Raw genomic sequence first — 16,872 nt, forward strand, 5'->3', positions numbered from 1 at the left:
GTCTACTTTCATATTTATTTGCTTTTTTGTACTGTGCTCTAGTGAGCCCCTTTTCATTTCTTTCTGAATATGTTTTTCATTTATTTTCATTGTGGTTACCATGGGGCTAAAATTTCACATTCTAAGTATAAAACATATTACTTATTATTCACACGAATCCAAAACCATTGATTTCTCATTGCATTTTACGTATTTACTTTTTAGATTCTGTAGGAAGTAAACAGGGGAGTTATAAATAAAAAATAACATCGTACTTGTATTTATATTTACCCATGATGTTATCTTTACTGGAGTTATTTATTTTCATGTCGTTTCAGTCAGTTATCCAGTGTCTTTTCCCTTCAACCTATAGAACTCCCATTAACATTTCTTGTAGGGCTAGCCTAGTGGTGATGAACTTCCTCAGCTTTTGTTTATCTGGAAATACCTTAATTTCTCCTTCCATTTTTGAAGATAGCTTTGCAGATATAGAATTCTTGGTTGGCGTTTTTTTTTTTCTCTTTTTTGCTTTTAGTGGTTAAGTATGTCTTTTTGCCTCCAAGGTTTCCAATGAGGAACAGGCATTTAATCTTATTGAGACTCCCTTGTATGTGACACATTGCTTGATTATATTGTAGCAATGTGGCATGGTGTGGATCTATTTGGTATAATCTTATTTGGAATTTGTTGAACATCTTTGATGTGAATGGTCATTTCTTTTGTTAAATTTGGGAAGTTTTCAGCTGTTATTTCTTTGAATATTCCCCTTTCTCTCTTCTCCAATGTATAGATTGGTGTGCTTGGTAGTGTCCCACAAGTTCTCAGATTTTTTCAATTTTCTTCACTATTTCCTCGTTCTGCTGCTCAGCCTGGAGAATTTCACTTGTCTTCAACTTCACTGATTCTTTTTTTCTGCCAGCTCCAATCTGCTGTTGAATCTCTCTATAGAATTTTTAATTTCTGATACTGTGGTCTTCAGCTATGTTTGGCTCCTTTTCATAATTTACATCTATCGATGTTCTCTTTGTATTCGTCTGTCATTTTCCTGATTTCCTTTAAGTCTTTGTCCATGTTCTCCTTCAGCTCTTTGAGCATATTTAGGACCATGTTTTTAAAATATTTGAAATGTCCCCGACAGATCCTCCTCACTGATAGCTTCTAATGCTTTAATTTTCTCCTTTGCCTGGGTCATCACTTCCTGTTTCTTTGTATGTTTTGAAATATTTTGCTGAAGCCTGGATATTTTGACATTTTCGTGTGTTATTACTGGAATTTAGACTCTGAGGCATCTATTCTTTAAGCTTGTATCTAGCTAGCGTTATGACAGAGCTTTTCTTGAGTGCCAGGAGTTAAAAAAAAAAAAAAAAAATAAAACAACTTCTCAGTCTTTGCAGATTGGCCTGTGCAAATGCTTTCTTCAGAGATTATCTGTACTATGAGTTTGCAGAATAGCTCCAAGACAAACATAGGGGCTCCCTGATTCTCGCATGCAATTTGTCTCAGGCATGCACATGTGGCTCTAGGAATTCCTCCCGTTTACAAGGTTACAAATCTGTCTTTTTCTTTAAGAAACAGTTTCCTCATGATCCCAGGCACTGCACTGTATGTCCTACAGCCAGCAATTCGTTGCCCCAGCAGCACAGTTTGACTGCTCTCCCACAGCCTTCTGTAGGAGAGCTCTGTGGGCTGCCTTCTACATACAGCACAGGTTCTGAGTCAGAGAGTCCCTCAAATCACCACCAGACAGACTGGGCTGGACATACATATGCTTAGTATGTGCACGAGGGTTACTCCGCTTCCTTTGGAACTAGGACCAGGGATCCACAGTGGAAGAATAAGCCAGTTTCACACAGAGCCAGTGGGGATGGAGAAGGGGCCAGGCAGGTGCCATGAGAACCTATGGCTTTTAAGTAGCCTTTTCTTGATAAGGTGCTCTCCTTGCTACGGCAGTCCTTTTACTGTTCTGGAGCTTTTAGAAAGATGTTTCTGCCAGTTCTTGCTAGATGCTCAAAGCTTGTGTGGGGGATGGAGTCTTGAATTTTCTGTCTGCCACCTTGATCAGGGCAGGGCCCATAATCCAGATGGAGAAAAATAGTGCTGTTTGGTGGGACATCTTTGGAAAACCCCTAAGACTCTTTTTTTCCTTATACTTATTGGAGTCAATTCACAGGGTTTGAGGGGTTAGAGATGAAGCACTGACCAATAGGCAAAGGACACTGATACTTAATATGCCTAAGGATCAGGTACAGTGATAGATACATTGTGCCAGGGTATAATCTGTGGTTAAAGAAAGGGATAATGAGAATTATCAGAAGATGTTAAGGTTAGGTAATCAAGGCAGAGTTCATGGAGCAGTTAGTATTTGAGATGGACCTGAAAAAGTAGTAGAGATTTTTAAGCTTCCTGTTCCAGAAGAGTTTGGCTATGTCAGATGCAGAGGGAGGAGTCTTGGAGCCTTGGAGTTCTTAGCATGCTCTCTGATTTCTAGTTTCCTCCTCAATCTGTGTGGGTCCTGTCAAATTGTGCTTTTTTGGCAGAAGAGCTTTTAAAACAGAATCACATTAATGGTAGACAGCAACCCTAAAAGGTAACATGGTGGAAATCTTCCCTTCTACCTCTTTCTCCCCTACCCTCCTCCTGTACCCTTTTGTCTTAGGAATTCGAGACTTCTCAGGCATGAGCTCTACTAAAACACAGACAAGATGCAAGGAATTGAGCTATTCTTGGCCCTTTTGAGATGACTGGCTTATTCCCCATTGTTATTTGTCAAAATCAGGGTCGAATCTCAGTATGTATGTCTGGGACCAACAGAGAAGCCCCCTTTTCAGTGGCCCAGCCCCACCTGGCATGGCATGAAAGTTTTATTTCCTCAATGATCTGATTTCTGATGCTAGAGATGGAGACAGGTATAAATCCTCTGACGTTTTTATCTCTGAAAAGTCTTTATTCTTGTAAGGTTTATCTGAGAACCCCTCTGTTCCTATCCACTCCTAATACAGACTCTTGGACTTTTACTATGTTTGTCTATGACGGGGCTTTGAACACGCTCTTTGATGTACAGCACCCTAGGGTATTTTGATATGCAATGGTCAACTTTTCATACATGCTACCTAGGTTGCACTCAAATATAAAATATCTTAGATCTGTTGAATAAAAAGATATATCCTTGCCAGCAGTAAGGGATAAAAGAGCAGGTCATCTTGTTCTATGACATGAAGATTAAAAAAAAAAAAATGGGGAGGAAAGAGTGACTGCATAAGTGAAGAAAAGCATTTGGGAAACACAGAGAAGTCAATTTTGGCTAAAGAGTTGGTTCTGAGTAGATATAAAGTAGAGAAAAAACTGCAAGAGTAGCAGAAATAGAATTTTTGAGCTGGAAGGGTCCTTCGTGGCCATGTGGTCAGAGCTTGAAATCAAATATATGCCAATTAGTAACTATGTAACTTTATATAAGCCAACATCATTTGCCTTCAGTTTGCTCATTATTAGAGTAAGATTTAAATAAAATATATATTGTTCTGTAAAAAAATGCCTTGTGGAATTCAGATACCTATAAGGTCTTTAAGGAATATTTCTTAAATAGGTTGAATCCGTATCTATCACCTCTCCTAATTTAATATATGACATAAATGGGGCTCAGATAAGTTAACTTACTTAAATATCCAGTGTTAATAGTGGCAGAGTTGCAATTGAAATCTATTTTTTCCTTTTGTCCCTGTCCAGTGGGCATTTCGCTGCACCATGTTTAAAGTGGCATGATTATTTCGATAATAGCCTTAAATATAGCTAATTAGATTAGGATCACACCAGGACCTTTGAAAGATAAGAACTATGCTGTCTCTGTCAATTCACTGAAGATTTTGGAGCTCAAGGGTAACATGAGCCCGGTGATGTGCAGGAAAGGAGGTTTTCTGGAAGACATTTGGAGCTCCAAAAATATGGGGTGGGTTGTCCTGTTAACACTCTATTCTCAGCCTCAGGCAGTGTACGGCTTATAGATGTACAAATAAATAATATTGAATGAGTACATAACTGGAAAGAATTAATTAAATAAATCAAATGAATAAATGAAATAAATGCATGCATGAATGAAATGATGTTTGGATTATATACTGGCTTTTCACTAATTTTTCTTAGTTTAATAGTTGAATATCTAATTTAAGACCTAAGAAACATATAAGGATGTGGTCAACATCTTCTGGATCATCTCTGTTAGAAATGCATTAATTTAACCAAAACCCATTCTTTCTTAGGAGTAGATAAAGAGAATCCAGTCTGTTTTAGAGCATTAACTTCAGAATCAGGCAAGATTGGATTTGAATCTTGGCTTAGTTCTACCACTTAGCTGTGTGATTTGAGTAAGAACTCAATAGAAGGAAGCAGAGAAGAAGAGGGATAAAATGGCCAAAATGTGGTGACTGACAGGGAGTTTTGGCAAACATGTATTTGCCAGCTCTGGGGGATTCCTGGAAATACTTGTAAGACTCTTTGTTCTGGGCTGCACCCTACTTTAGCTGATGGGACAAAACCCAGTAAAATACAACTTGTTCACAGGTACAGAGCCATTGGGATGTGAGCATAGCAATACATTTATTTGTCCTCATACATTGGGAAGCAGGAATGTAGTCAGTTCCACACTCTTCAGTTTGTTTTTAATAATTTTTAATGTGAATTATTCATTTACTTTGCTTGACCTTTTACACCTTCCATTTGTTGAGACAAAGCAGAAGCAACACCCAAATTGCACTGAGTTCTCTATTTATTACCAAATTCTGAAAAAAAAAAAAAAAATAAACATTCAGCAAAGGGAGGTTTTCTCTCCTTTGAATTCTCAGGGTGAATTGCAACTCCCTTGTGACACCACACCTTCCGCCTGGCTGTGAGATGGTTTCTTTTTTTGTTTATTCTCTTGTTTTACCCTCATCCTTCTGCTTCTCATACTACCTCAATCACAGTAGGCATTCACATGAGTTCCATTACTGAAAATTGTTTCTACTTGCATTCATTTTACTCATTTTTACAGATAATAAGAGCCGATGGTATTTGCCTGGCACACCTAAATTTCTCCTTGTGGTGGAGGATTTGAGCTTCTAAGTATCTGGCTCAGGGCAAGAGCCACTGAGAGCCTTGTGTAAGTCAAAATCCTTTTGTAGATCACCCACACCATGAAGATGATATGCCCCTTCTTTTTAGAACTTGGCTGCCAACATTGAAGAATTTTCCATCCATGGAGGGATGGGTTGAGCTAGGCTTCTGGAAATAGGATGCCTTGTCCCCTCTTGGAAATGTCCCAAATGACCTTAGATCTGGGGTTCTCTAGACCCAGAACCACATTATAATATCCATTCAATATCACTACATTGGAGCAGGATGTAGAGGAGAAGGAACTTTTCCTACTGCTGAGGGACTCCCTGTGACTATAAACCCTCCTTCCTGGCAGAGATTTGTGCTATTTAGCCATGAGAAACCCTGAGTTACCAGAGTAATGGCTATTGTAACTTAAGTCAAGCTGATTTACCCCATATAGGGAGAGAATCTATGTTTTAACCATTGATTCCAGCAATGGTAATTAATTAGCAGAGCAAAGAGGAAGCAGCATAGCCCCATGGAGCGGGGAGAAAAGGGGTGCATCCATCCCTTCTCCATGCCGAAAACATTCCAAGGAAGGAGAGGGAAAATTCTGCAAGTATTCCACGCTGCTTAATAGATTTACTTCAAATTCTAGATAATGGTTTTCCAGATATTGTTCTTATGTAATTTTATTGCCTTCTTCTCATAGGAATTCTTTCCTTTTGCATCCTAAGTACATTACACTATTCATCACTTCTCTAATTCTTCCAGCTTTCTCCATGCAATGCCTTACATGCATGTTTCCCTCTGCCTGGCATCCCCTCTGGGCAAATTACTCACTTTTCTGAGCCCTTTCATCATCTATGAGATGAAAATAACAAGAACATCCTCCTCATTGGGGCTATTGTGAGGATTAAATAAAATAAACCATGTAAAGGGCTTAGCACTGTCTTTGGCACAGACTAGCTCAATAATTGTTATTTGACATTATTTTTATTTCTCTTCTGTCTGCCCGATAAATGTCTGTTCATTCCCCAATAACAATCTCAAAAAACAATCTCAAAAATATCAATTTGCTTTGATATCTCCCCTGTCTGTTCAGGCAAATCATTGAATTTTCATCTATGCTTCCATATAATTTTGTACATATTTACATTATACTCATCTGGAATTTATTTAGATGTCTGTCTTCCCCCAAAAGACTGTGACCTTTCGAAGATGGGGGCTGTGTCTTGTTCATTTTTTTTCAGCCTCTAATAGAGTTCTGCAAATGAAAACTTACATTTGTCAAATGAATTTTGAGTGAGTGAGTGGATGAATAAGTGAATGTAACTTTCTTAAAAATATGTACCATAGCAGAATACATTAAGACGTCTTAAAAGTGTAACTAAGAGACAGCAAGTTTTGGCTAACTGGTTCATTTTGTTAATTTCACTTTGCTGATAAAAGATTGGTGTTCTACAATTATTTCTTTTTATAACTAGTATAATATATGAGAATATAAATGGGGTAAGTTAAGAGAATTAATTTAGTTGAGCTCAGTTTTCTATATAAGAAATGGAAGCCCTGGGAGAATCTGAGCTTCTTTGATTGTGGGAAGGAGTAAAAGAGCAGAGAAAACAGCTAGAGAAAAGGAGACAATAGGTAAGAAGCAAGTTAAGTTTTGAGAGAGAGGTAAGTGGAGTAGCTGCTGAAAGAGGAGGAGATTCGGGAGAAAGTTGAGAGAGAATTTGAAGATAATTTTTAGGAAACTTGGATTCAGCTCTCTCTTCCATCTTTCCAGAGAAACCACTTTTAACTTAGGCTTCAAATTTAACTGAGTTCCCAGATGAATCAGTGCTTTGCATTCTCTCTGTACAGCATGAATACTTACTGCTGGTGGTTGAATATTTTTCTGCCATTTCCTCTAATATCCCCAGATCACAGATTAGAGAGCCTGATCTTTCCTCATTTGCCTCTTGTCTGCCATGGATTTGGTCTCTGGAAATCCCTTGTAGCACTGAGCTTGGACTTCCCTGGCTAATGAACAGATATTCATACATCTGGCTAGGCTAACTGCCTCTATCCCAATCTCTGGCAATGCACCCTTTCCCAAAAAGGACACTTTCCTCACTGATGCAGGTCTGTATTTGTTCTAGTTTGCTAATGCTGCTGGGAATGCAAAACACCAGAGATGGATTGGCTTTTACCAAAGGGGGTTTATTTGGTTACACAGTTACAGTCTTAAGGCCATAAAGTGTCCAAGGTAACACATCAGCAATTGGGTACGTCACTGGAGGATGGCCAATGGGTCCGGAAAACCTCTGTTAGCTGGGAAGGCACGTGGCTGGCCTCTGCTCCAAAGTTGTGGTTTCAAAATGGCTTTCTCCCAGGATGTTCCTCTCTAGGCTGCAGTTCCCCAAAAATGTCACTCTTAGTTGCACTTGGGGTATTTGTACCCTCTTAGCTTCTCTGGAGCAAGACTCTGCTTTCAGTGGCCATCTTCAAAATGTCTCTCATCTGCAGCTCCTGTGTTTTCTTCAAAGTGTCCCTCTTGACTGTAGCAAGCTCGCTCCTTCTATCTGATCTTACATAGTGTGCCAGTAATTTAATTCAGACCCACCCTGAATGGGTGGGCCAACACCTCCATGGAAATTATCCAATCAGAGACATCACCCACAGTTGGGTGGGGCGCATTTCCTTGCAAATAACCTAATCCAAACATTCAACTTAATCCCCACTAATATGTCTGCCCCACAAGATTGCATCAAAGAATATGGCTTTTTCTGGGGGACACACTACATTCAAGCTGGCAGTGTTGAACTTCAACTTAACTGTGTGCCCTCAAAATGGTTTCTCCCTGAGAAGAGCCACCTCTTCTGCCTTGCATTTTCCATATTCCATATGATTGATTGCTTATTGCAGATCATTGCTCACTGAGCATGCTGAGTGGCTGGGGACATGGTCTCCACCTTCCTTAGAACACGTCAAAACATTAACATCAGTCAGCCTCTCACATAAGGCAACAGTGTGAACATTTCTTTGCTTCTAGACTATCTTTGCTCCATGACATGGAAAGTTAAAAAAAAAATGTTAAGGTGAGCTTTGGAGGAGATAACTAAAATGTGATGTACCTGGATAGAAACTGATTCTGGAAATTAATCATACGAGAGTAAGCCCAATAAAATGGGTGATTTCCTCATGAGCAGGAAAAGAATAGCTACAGAAATATCAAAGGGCAGGCAAAGTCACAGAATTAACAGCTATAAGCTCTGTTGAGTTTATCTGAGAATGGATTTGTTCAGGGAGTTGTGATAGAATCACTGATTTAGTGGATTACTTTATAAAAATTACAAAGTCAGCTTCACATCATGCTGGAATGTTTAAAGCTGATATTTATGGGCCAAAAGTATCAACGTAGCAGTGAGAATATGAAAATGAATGAATCATATTTATACCACATTGCCTGACTTCTCAAAGGCTGTCTTGACACATGACACATATTTTCATAGCATTGTTTGCTAGAGAGGAAGAATTTGATGTGCTGTTGGCTTTCTCTTCCTATTGGTACAGTAAATAGAGGATCCCTACGCTCTAGCTCGTGTGAATCCATGGTTCATGGAAGATCCCTCTTCCTATGGCATCTGAACCTGATGTATTAATCATTCATCCCTTTGGAGTCAAGCTCGAACTTCTTTGTATAGCCAGTTTAAAACACCCTTTTAAAGGCATTAACTTCCTAGCCCCTTATTCCATTTATAAAAGGACTTCTGTCTCCAATGCTAGAACATAAAGGCTTTAGGCATATAATAGTAAAGGTGAAATTAATCTCTGAAAAGGATAGATAATTGAATAAAAACATTGCAATTTTATCAAAATGTAAAGTTATTGTCAACATTGATTCTTAAAAGTAATATTTGGACTGCCAGCCCTAATCATCTAGGATTTGACTGACAAATTTAATCTCATGAAACTGTTGGAGACCATGTGAAATCAAAGATAGCTTTAAGCCTAAAGGAAAGACCAGCCTCTAAATACCCTTTGTTAGTTATTTAATATCTTTTTTGCCCTTGGGCAAGCCACTCCACTCAAATGGAACTCTGAACTATACCTAGAAATGGAAGTTGGGTAGGAAAAGAAAGGGGGTTGGATTAGGAGATCTTGGGTCATGTCAAATGACAGCTTATTCCCAATGGGTGGCTGCCAAAGGCCTGACCTTAACATTCAGTGGAAACATCTGCAGAAAATATGACAAAAACACACCCACATACCTACTCAAAGGAGGACCCTTCACATGCTGCCTTTGGAATTGTTAACAAGAGAATCAAGGCAAAGTCACAGACCAAAGGACCATTACAAACATGCAACAGCAGATCTGAGGCACAGTCTTGTAACAATCCATGATTTGTTTCAGTGTTAAATAATCCCCATGAGTACCAAAAATAACAACTTATTGTTTTGGGTATTTTGGAGTTTGCAAATAACTCATGCTTTCAGGAGAGTTAGGCTACGGATGACGATCTTCATTTAGCAGACAGAGAAACTGAAGGCTTCATGAAGCTGGATCTTTTTCCAAAGTCATATAGGAGAGTCTGGTCTCAGATGCAAATGTTCTGATCACAAATACTGACTACATTAAATTTTGAAATGTGATTAAGCATTCTAATGGTATTTCACATTTTTGAAAATTATTTCCTAGAGTCATAAAGGGCCTTTTAGAAGAGGTCAAAACCTGACTTAGCTAATCCAAATACCATTGTGGTGGATTGAAGAACTAAGCCAGACTCGCCCTCCCCATCTGTCAGTTCCACTGTTGGTAGGAATAGGGCAGGGGCTTTAATGTCCATCTGGAAGATATTTATTTTACAACATTGCTGCCCCTCACCATATGGGTCAGAGAACTAGGCTCATCATCTAAATAAATATCATTGTTAAATTATTTCCCATTGTGAAGGTTTGAGCCTTATTAGATCCAGAGTAGAAAGATCACCATTAGCTCAATGTTTACAGCTAACTACTGTTTTTCCATTTTAGATTTGATGTGATAAATTTAGCAAATGACACTGAAAACAACTCTTATTTGCTTAAAAGATGTAATTGAATTGCATTACAGCATTAAAATATTACGACTGGTTACAGTCTTTATCTGTTACCAGTTCAATTTTATTTTAAAGCTTCTGGATTGAAAGACCCAAAGGGTGCAGCCTGGGAAATAAAAGGAATGAAAGAAATCGTTAAGTATGCCAGTAGTAATTTTTTGTTTTGTTTTTTGTTTGTGCTTTCTAAAAGAGAGTTGAAAGGGTTGAAGAGTCTGAGAAAATTGTGAAGTCAGTTTTTAAAGGCCAGCATCTGCCACTTGTAATATTTATCTTACAACTGGGTACTAAATATAATATGCTGGAGATCTGTTGATTGCACAAGGAATGGGCCACTTGCATTTGCAATTAGCCACTCACACTCTTGTATTTCCTCACAACGCAAGAGGTTGATTATGTGATTGTAGATATAATAATTAGCACGCATGAAAAACAAAACCCAGCAGAAGTCTCCTAAGAGTGTCCTTTTAGTGAAAGTCTAAAATATGGACTAACTAGGTTAGAAGGTATAGGAGACACCCCCCAACATGTGCTCTATGCAAAACCCTTTGCCTGTCATTTAGTCGCTCTTATTGTATAATAGCAATTGCTCCCCAATCAGTCCTATGTGTGGATGGCTGTCTGTCCCTATGTAGAAGGGGAGAAGTGACATATGTGGGATGGGGTCCTCTAAACTGTCAGTTATATCATCCTTACTCTAGGCAGATGCTGTGGAATATTTAAAAGACCTAGACAAAAGAGAGCCCAGAGAAATATACAGAAACCTACCCATGCCTTCTCTCTTTTTTCTTACTTTCTTTCCTTCTCTCCTTCCTTCCTTTCTTCCTTCCTTTTTCCTTTTAAGCACATTGGTCCTGACAATATGGAAGAAAACAAACAAACAAACTTGAAAACCTTTTGGTATAACCACTGTAAAAAGTTAGATAAAATAGATAAATATATATTATAAATGTAAGGTTGAGCTCACAGGAAATAAAGGGTGACATTTATGCAATTGTCAGCAGTAATAAGTTGTTAAGCATATGAACCAATTTGGATGCTTGAATTTGGCATGGAGAGCAGAATAGGGAGCAAGAGATGAAACTTTGGACTCACTCAAAATATACAGACAAAAATCAGCAGAGTTATGAATAGAGTTTGACAAATACTTTAACACATATAAGATTTTAATACACTTTTAAAAATTCAGAACTGAAATACCCACTGGTGCTAATTAGGAATAATATAGAATTTTCAAATAATACAATTTCTAAAATTGATCTAATGGGCAATATAAATGGAACATGGCATTCTGCATTCAGGAATATACATTCTTCAGAAACATACGTGGGACTTTAATGAAAATTGACGATATACTGGGTTAACAAATATCAAATATCATTTCATAGACAATTTACTCTGATAATGCAAAATAAAAGAGAGAGAAAGAGAAAAATCAACCCTCCCTTTTATAAATTTAGAAATAAAATAACCCATTTCTAAATAATTCTTAAGTGAAATAAAAAATAAAATTAGAGATCAGAAAATGTGAAAATATTGAGAACCAAATGGCATTGGAAATGTATAGTATTAAATGACCATATGAGAAGAAAGACTAAAAATTGATCATCTAATATTCAAATAAAAGATAGAGAAAACAAAAACAAAATAAATTAAAAAGAAGTAGAATGGAGGGAACTATAAAATAGGAAAAGAAAATAATAACACTGAGCAAAGGAATAAAAGGGAATATTGATGAAAAAACTGGTTCTTTGAAAGAATAGCAATAGACAAGAAACACAATGAACAAAGCAAATATGAAAGATAGCAAAAAATAAACAATATTAATAATGAAAAGGGGACAAAATTATAGAGATTAAAGAAATCATAAGATAATACTATAGGATGACTTCATGATAATAAATTTGAAAATGTAGACCAAATGGACAATGTCACAGGAAAATACAATTTACCGTAATTGACTAAAAATGAAATAGAAAGCTTAACTAAATATGTAATTATTAAATAAATCAAATCAGTAGGAAAACTTCTAGATCCCAAACGCTTTAGTTCCAGATGGTTTGGGGGTGAGTTTTAGTAAAATATCAAGGAAAGTAATACTTAAATGAACTCTTTCAGAAAATATAAAGAAAGGGAAACCTCATTTAAGAAGCTAATATTGCCTTGTTACCAAACCAGTCAAAAAAGAAACAAGAAAAAATATAGATCACTCTCACCTATGAATGTAGAGGCACAAATAATAAGTAAAGTCTAGCAAATTAAATTCATTGGTACTTGTTGAAAATTAAATCATTGTTACTAAGAAGGTTTTAGCTAATGAATATAAAGAGGTTTCAACCTCAATAAAATCTATCATTACAATATAACAAAATAACACTTTAAAAGAGAAAATGCTGTGATCCTACCGATAAAAATTTTTTGATAAATTCAGTCTGTTTATTAGAAAATACTCTCAGCAAATTTTTAATAGAAGTGAAACTTCATATCTTGATTAAGGGTATCTTTCAAAAATCTAATGCAAATGTCATTGTTAATAGTGAATTGTGAGAAGCATCCTATTAAATTCAAGAAAAGAAAAATATGCTTGCTATCACTGGATCTATTCTACACAGAATGATTGGTCCCAGACAGTGTGATAAGTTTAAGAAAAATAAAATAGATTATTATTGGAGAGGAAGAAACCATTATTATTTTTCATTTTTAATATTCTTGTTTGTGTGGGAGATCTAAGAGGTTCTATGAACTATTTGAGCCCTTAAGAGATTTGAGATCAATATACAAAGACCAATGAAATTTCTATGTATGAACAACAAATAAGTAGGAAATATAATTTTAAAAGAAGTTGCCATTAACAATAGTAACAAAAAGAATACATGTGAAAGAATAAACCTAACAAAAGTTGAGAAAACCCTTGTGGAAAAAATTATGAAACTAAAGCTTCATGTTAACTTAAAAGAAGACCGAAATAAATGGAAACAATATACCTTATATTTATAGCAAAAGAATCACTACTGTAAGGATAGAATTTCCTCCTCCCATATTATTCTATAATTACAATGAAATTACAACCAAAGTTGAAACAGAACTTTATAAACTCATCTTAAAATACTTTCCTGTTTTGTTTTGTTTTTTGTTTTTTTTTTTTTAAAGTAGCCTTCAGAATCTTAGGAAGAAGGCTATTGGAAGGATTTTCCTTATCTGGAGAACAAATTAAAGTCTAGAAATTTAAACTGTGATGATGGCACAAAAATAGACAAACAGAACAAGAACAGAAAAAAAAGACCCAGGAACAGACTCACATATACATGGCATAATGTCATTGACCAGGTCATACTAATCAGTGGAGGAAAAAATAGGCTACTCACAAACAAAAACAAAAACAAAAAAACAAAAAACGATACCATCCATATAGAAAAAATAAAGTTAGGCCCCTTTCTAACACATAGAAATAAATTCCAGATGGATTAAACACCAAAATGTGAGAAGAAAAGCTGTTAAGCATTTAGTAGGAAATATATGCAAGTATTTTTGTAATATTATGGTAGGGAGGAAATTCTTAAATAAGATTAAAAAAACACACCATTAAAAAAAAAGACTACATTCAAACCAAAAGTTCTGTTAAATAAATGAAACCATAAACAGAAAAGATACTGATTTAATAGTGACGGTGGGTGTCTACGTATCTGTTACTTTATTTTCTATTAACTTTAAATGTTTGAAAAGACTCAAATAAAAATTAAAAACAGTGACGACTAAAAATTTTTAAAGAATGTAAAATAGAGAACAAGGCAGTAGAGCTGAAGTCGATAAGCTTAGTTTTCAAAAAGAAGAAATTGTTTCTCTCCCCTCTCTCTCCCGGCCACCCTCCATCCCAGCTTCAGTGTTAGGATTATTTATAATCTGCTTATAAGACCTTGCCTCCAGCCTCTTTCTAGTTCAGTGAAGAACGCGTGCAGCCACCAAGCTCTCAGTATGCGAGGCTGACTGTAGGCAGAATTATCACTAAGAGGTATCTCTGTTCCAAGCCCCTGGAGGCACTTTCTCTCCCAGATACAACGGAGTGTTTATTAGTTCTGTGAAAAAATCTATCTTATGTGGTGGACCTATATCCATTTCCCTAAGTTGGCACCCAATCACAGCTGGCTGATTTGCTTATCTATTTGTAAATTCAGTGGTAATCCAGCTTGTAAATTTGCACAGACAATTCGTGGAATGGGTCGGTTGGAGCTCACATGCTGTTTTCGTCTCATTTGGCCTCACCCTGTTTTGTAATTGTCCAAAGCTGTCAGTCCACCAATCCACATTGATGGCGAGTAGGTGAGGACCTCACTCCACCAATGTGGTTTTATTATCTGAGGGCCCTTCCCTAGCACAGTTGACTTCCCATGGGGGTTTATTCTTTACATAGATCAAGCTTGCATTTTTTTTTGGTTATTGGTGGTGCCAGAGGAAAGCTGAGTTTAAGGTAACATGGGAAGAATATAGACGTGAGCCTGACCTGAGTCACCCTCCCATCACTAGACTGTCTGCTGTGGCAGGGGGATGGGTCTGAGTTTACTGGGAGCTGATCCAGGAGGGCAAAGTGAAGCACAGCACCAACATGAGTCCAGGATATAATTGGACTAATACCCACTTGATATATGTAAATGAAATCACCTGGTTATATGTAAAAAAGAGACCAAACAATTTCTACCTTAACATATACCACATTGTCGTTTTGAGTCTAGGATGACCTTACGTGACTTATCTGGTGGATACTTGAAGTCTATTTTCATAGTCTGATTTGTGGGGGTGGGGTGGGAGCAGGGGTGAGTCTTGAGAAATATAGACATTAATGATCTTTCAATTTGAAGTGCTAATATCTGAAATTCTGAAGCCCTCTCTTCAGCTCAAGAATTTGTTCACTACAAAATGTAACAATCCATCCACTCCAGTAAGTACTGTGTAGTGGACTCTTGGCCTTTCTGGATCACATTTCCCATTGTGGTTCCTTCCCTTGGCTTTCGTGTGTCTTTGTTTCCAACAGCCCAAGTCTGAACCTCTGTCAAAGGACTGCTCTTGGGATATTAGAGCTACTCTGCAGAGAGCTAGAATCCTCCACCCACTCCCACATGGCCTTCACCAAGGACCACCAGGGATGTGACTTGGAATGGCCTACCCCTTCACCTTGAAGAAGATAAGGATGACTTTTTGGAGTAACTTACTCTCAGGAGTTCCTCTCCTAGGTCAGGCTGAAGCCACCTCCACAGTTCTCAGCCTAAAAATACGCTTGTGTGGTTTCTTCATTGTCCCTGTCCTGCTTACTTTGGTGTTTTCTCCTGAAAGCACCTCCTTAATAAGCCACTTGCACTTACATCTTTATCTCAGCATTGTTTCTAGGGAACCCAGCCCAAGATAAGCTTTTATTATTTGTAATACTTGGATGCTTTACTGGAACTTTTCAGAAATGAGGAAGAGAATTTAAGGTTCCTGAGCACTTGAGGTAGCTGAGGCTGAATCCATGAGGGAAGGAGAGGGCAGTGTGGCAGAGGGAGGGAGGTTGTCACAGGACAGTCTGGATATCCAAAGAAAGATGGAGCTGCCTAGCAGGTCCAGACAATCTTTGTCTAAGTGATCAAATACTATCTTCAGTTCTTTGAATTGTTATCCTTTGGAAGACAGCTGCAGTGCTCTTTGCTTGAGGCTCTGCCTTTTAATTCCTCTGCCCTACTTCAGAATGATATTCATATGTGAGTTTAAATAAATATGTTTCTTCCTGAGACAGATGTTACAACCCCTGACTTGGTAGGCTACTTGGAAACACATCTCGGAACTCATCTGGTTTGGGGAAACATCCATGTTTTATAAGGATGTAAATTCTCTACCAATTAAGAAGCCAGTCATCTGAGGGGCATGTTATGGGCTTAGGCCCCTTTTAAGAATCCTTTGTTTATGGATACACATATAGTAAAAGTTAAAAGCATGACTGGAGATGATAAACACCAAGTCGAGATGATGGTTATTTCCTGGGGAGGAGGGAGGCAAATGGGATTGGTGAGAAGTGCATAGGGATTCAGTTATATCTATCTATCTATCTTTCTATATTTTTTTAAATTTAAGTTGACTGGTAAGAGCACAAATGTTAAAAAAATAAAAAAGGAGTTGACTCTAAATATTTTCAAGTGAAGGGCTGCTGGGAGTTGAATGAAGGAAAATGGAGCATATCATTTGCTTAGAAAGCATAGTCAGTGGGCCAGGAGCTAAGAGAGGTTTCCCGCATTCTGAATGTATAGCCCCTGGAGAAACACTGCTCAGTGGAAATTTCTGTAATGAGGGAAATATTCTATACATTCACCGTCCAATATGGTAGCCATTAGCTGCAGGTGGCTATTTAAATTTAAATTAATTAAAATTTTTTTTAAAAATTGGAAGTTCAGTTCCTCAGCTGTAGGAGCTACATTTTAAGTGCTCAAGAGCAGTTTTGGATAACGCAGCTCTAGAGTGAAGTCTCAAAGTGGGGATTTCATAGAACTGCAGAGTGGAAAACTGTGGCCTGTTGTTTTGTTTTGTTTTATTTTTTTCATAGGAGGGGGTAGGGGCAGTTACTTGAGTAAGCTTTCAGCTAGTGAGGGGGTGGATCAAGGCTCAGTTTTCTGACTCCCAGTTAATGTTTTAGCCTCTAGCACCCATGGCCCTAGCTGCGGACTGAGGAGGAATGCAAAGTGGGGACACCTGCCTGATGCGTTTCTCATTCTCTGTGAGAGACACT

The sequence above is a fragment of the Choloepus didactylus genome, chromosome 9, assembly GCF_015220235.1.
Source record: "Choloepus didactylus isolate mChoDid1 chromosome 9, mChoDid1.pri, whole genome shotgun sequence".
Classification (NCBI taxonomy): Eukaryota; Metazoa; Chordata; class Mammalia; order Pilosa; family Megalonychidae; genus Choloepus; species Choloepus didactylus.